The sequence below is a fragment of the Octopus sinensis genome, linkage group LG19 (genome assembly GCF_006345805.1).
Source record: "Octopus sinensis linkage group LG19, ASM634580v1, whole genome shotgun sequence".
Taxonomy (NCBI): Eukaryota; Metazoa; Mollusca; class Cephalopoda; order Octopoda; family Octopodidae; genus Octopus; species Octopus sinensis.
The window spans coordinates 672842-677841 of NC_043015.1; positions in this window are offsets into that span (position 1 = coordinate 672842).

A 5000-nucleotide genomic window follows, 5' to 3' on the forward strand; every position below is an offset into this window, starting at 1 on the left:
GTTATGTCTAATTCTAATGAAAGATGATAATGAAATGATAATAATGACGATAATAATAATAATAATAATAATAATAATAATAATAATAACAATAATAATAATAATAAAAATAATAATAATGCTAATATTCATGAAAACACTGGAAATGATAATGGTAATGATAATAAGGATGATGTTATTAATAAAGATGATGATGATGATGATGGTGGTGGTGATGATTAGGTTAGTAAAAAAACAACATAAACAATAATAAAATGAACGCGCAAATAAAGAAAATAAGCAAGGACAACTGTTATTTTCTGAGATGCTGATGATGATGATGATCATCATCATCATCATCATCCTCACCATCATCATCATCATTATCACCATCATCATCATGTTCGTCGTCGTCATCATGTTCGTCGTCGTCATAATCATCATCATCGTCGTCTTCATCATCATCATCATCACTATATCATCCCCATGGTAACGATGCTTCTTGTTGTTTATGATGGAGGTAGTGATGATGCTGTTGCTGTTGATGACGTGGGACACGAATTCGAAGATAAATTTTGCGAAATGGAGTTGACGGTAATGAAAGTGACGATAATGAACTTGATTAAAATATTGACGATGTAGACAGTAATGGCAATAACAACCACAACAAGTAAGACTAATATGATGACGATGGTAATGGTGATATTGTTTTATTTTTTTCTTTATGGGCCCTTTTCAAGCCTAGCCAGGCTCATGGGCCCGGTTTCCCGGTTTCTGTGGCATATGTGTTCTCCCCCCCCCCCCAGTTCGGCTGGACGGGACGCCAGTCCATCGCAGCCTTACTCAAGAAACAGGAAGAGAGAATGAGAGAAATTTGGGACGAAAGAGTAAAGCAGGCATCGCCACCACCCTCTGCTGGTGCCTCGTGGTGGTTTAGGTGTTTTCACTCAATAAACACACGCAACACCCTGTCGAAACCGTGATCCTCCGACCACTGGGCCATTGCGCCTTCACAATTGTGATATTGTAACCAACAATATTTCTGGCACTGAAGAAGTTGACGGCTTTGACAGTTTTCACGGCTTTGACGGCTTTGACGATACCGACAATGCCGTCGCCATGATGTTGAAGAGAAAATGGGACAAGGAAGACGACGACAACAACGTCAATAATGTTGATTGTAATGATGATACGGTTGTTTGCAATGACAACGATATCAACTACGTCAATTTTGATGAGGACGATAACAATGACGATGTTGACGACGACGACGATGTGTAATTCGACCATGTTGACAACGACGAGGAAGTCGACGACGAGGAAGTCGACGACGAGGAAGTCGACGACGAGGAAGTCGTCGACGAGGAAGTCGACGACGATAGGACGACGATGGTGGTGATATTCATGAGCATGGTGAATAATGCTACGACGAGGAAGGCGACGACAATAATGGTTATAATGATTTAGGTGATAAAATTCAGCACCAAAAACAAAAACAAAAAACTTATTATCTTTGTCATCGTTCTGAGTTCAAATTCTGTCAAGATCGAGTTTGCTTTTTATCCTTCCTTTTGGAGTCAAAAACATGAGGACCAACTGCGGACTTCGGGTCGATATAATCGACTTATACTCTTTTCTGGAGATGCCGGCCACGTGCTAAAATTTTTAATCAATATCATTATTATTATATTATTATTATTACTATTATTATTATTATTATTATTATTATTATTATTATTATTATTATTATTATTATTATTATTATTATTATTATTATTATTATTATTATCCTTAACAAGATGTAAGGCGGCGAGCTGACATAGTCGCTAGCGCGATGGACGATATGCTTAGAGTTATTTCGCCCGTCGACACATTCTGAGTTCAAATATCGACGAGGTCGACTATGCCTTTAATCCTTCGGGGTCGATAAAATAAATACCAATTGAACACTGGGGTCGATGCAATCGACTCATCCTCTCCCAACAAAGTACTGCTCTCGTGGTAAAATTTGAAACTATTATTATCAAGGCGGTGAGCTGGCAGAAACATTATAACACTGGACGAAATGCTTTGCGGTATTTCATCTGCCACTACATTCGCAGCTCAAATTCCACCGAGGTCGACTTTGCTTTTCTTGTTCTCTGCGTCAATTAAATAAGTATCATTTACGTACTGGGGTCCAAGGAATCAACTTAATCCTAACCCCCAAGTTGCCCTTGTGGCATAACTCTGAAATTTTTATTATTATCATAATTATATTTATCAATATATTAACCGCAAAAAAGCGGAGAAATCTTGGCAAATTTAGAACAAAATAAAATCAGAATATACATACGCATATATATGTGTGTGTATGCAGACATATATTTATATATATATATATGAGGTAGCAATGCACAAACTTGAAATATTCGAGGAAATGCTGCATTTGACGGATATCGATTGGAGAGTGAAACTATGATGTTTAAGATAAATGGTCGAACAGAACACTCACGTATGCATGCATAGGTCTCGCTCTTCCTCTCTCTCTCTCTCTCTCTCTCTCTCTCTCTCTCTCTCTCTGTCATTCTCTCTCACTCTTCCTATCTTTATTTCTTTATATGTAAATCTATATAACTCAATCCCTATATATATTTACAAATCTAAATAAATTAATATATCATTATATTATATATATATATATATATATATATTATATATATATATATATATATATGTAATATACATACGTATATGTATATGTATATATATGTATGTACATATATATATATATATATATCTCCATATTTTATATATATATATATGTATATATATATGTATATGTATGTATATATGTATATATATATATATATATATATATATATATATATATATATATATATATATATATATATATATATATATATATATATATATTCTTGCATATAAATATTCATACAATATCTGGGTCTAATTAAGGAGACAAATGAAGACAAGTAATAAATATTTGCTTTTCAGAAATATGAGCAGTTTAATTTACGTGGATGAAAGGAATAAGATATTATTGCTTTCATTTAGCAGCGCCGTTCATTCATCGAAAGCTTCGTTAGAAATATTAAATTTATTACCACATATATTTTCTTTTTCTACTGTTATATTCTTTACTCAATAGCTGTCGTTGTCTTTGGCGTTGTCATAGCTGTTATCACTGATGTCCCTGGTCTTGTTTGCTTGCAATCGTTGTCGTTTGTTACGTTTTTTTTTCTTTCCTTGCTTAATCACTTGTAATTTTCATTTTATCAATGTTTACATTTATTAATTTGAGGTGTTAGTGTCAGTTTCATAACATTTCATGATATTACTTAACGTTTTTTTGTGTGTGAGTAACATTATATTTGTACACGTATATACACACATAATTACATACATACACACATGTACACACAAATATATATATCTATATAAATATACGTATATGTGTGTGTGCATCTGTGTGCCTCTCTGTGCGTATATAAATATATATATACACTTATGTATGTATATATATGTATGTATAATATATATATATAATATATATATATATATATATATTTGTATATATATAAATACATATATATATATAATATATATGTATATATAATTAGATATTTATTTATATATAGATATGCGTGTTTGTATATATGTTTATATATGCATATTTGTATATGTATATAATATATATATATATATCTATATATATATATATATTTATATTATAGTTTATATATCAATATATAAAACATATATATTAGCATACACCTACATATATATATATATATATATACATACATTATGTATAAACATATAAATATATAATGTATTTATATAATGTGTGTGTGTGTGTGTGTCTGTTACACACATATAATTGTTTATTTACCGTTTTATTTTGTGTCGTAGCGGTAATTTCGTTGCCGCAGCGATGTTTGAGGTGGCGCTTATTGTGGTGATAGAAAACGTGATATTTTGTGTGACGATATTTGAATGCCTTATTCTGAGCGTTGGTGTGTAATCTGTATTCTTCTTCTTTAAATGTAATAATCATGTTCATCACCATCATCCTCCTTATCGTCATTAACATCGTCATCTTCGTATTCGCCGTCAACGTCGTTGTCGTGGCCGTCGCCATCTTCAGCTTTATAATTTTATTGCATTCCATATTATTCTAATTTCTATATTTCATACGTGTGGTTTCCTCTAAATGTTTACACAGCAGCGTAATATATATATATATATATATATATATATATATATATATATTATATATATATATATAGGTATAGATAGATAGGTAGATAGATATTTAGATAGATTGTTAGACAGATAGATAGATAGATAGATAGATAGATAGATAGATAGATAGATAGATAGATAGATAGATAGATCGATAGATCGATAGATAGATAGATAGACAGATAGACAGGCAGACAGATACAGAGATAGACAGATAGATAGATCGATAGATAAATATATTTAAACACGAGCTATTATTTGATTCATGCACTTGGTCTTTGGAGCACATTCATGGCTACCCAAATTTTCCGATGAAGCTCAGACCATTCGTAGCCTTGTGTAGCATCGTATGGTAAACCAGGCCATTTATATATTTTTCCAAAACGATGCAGTCTATGTGTATCTGAATGATCTCATATGCGTTTTATATTCAAGAACCCCACTGGACTACTTAATTCTAGATCCGAATTGTTTGTAAATATAAGCATATGTACAAATTCCTATTATCATATCGGTGTTTTGTGGGATGGGGTAAGGCAATCCCATGGAAATCGGTGCTCGACTGGTACTTATATCCATATCGAAAGAATAAAATGAAACGTAAAGACGGACAAACTGTATTTAGTCCAGCGTACTAGCGATTCTGCAAGATAGCCGCTTCTGAAATTTAGTAAATATTCTTTTGTACTCGAAGAACACGGCCCGAATTTTTTAGGGAAGTGCCCAGTCGATTAGATCAATCTCAGTACGCAACTGGTAATTAATTTATCGAC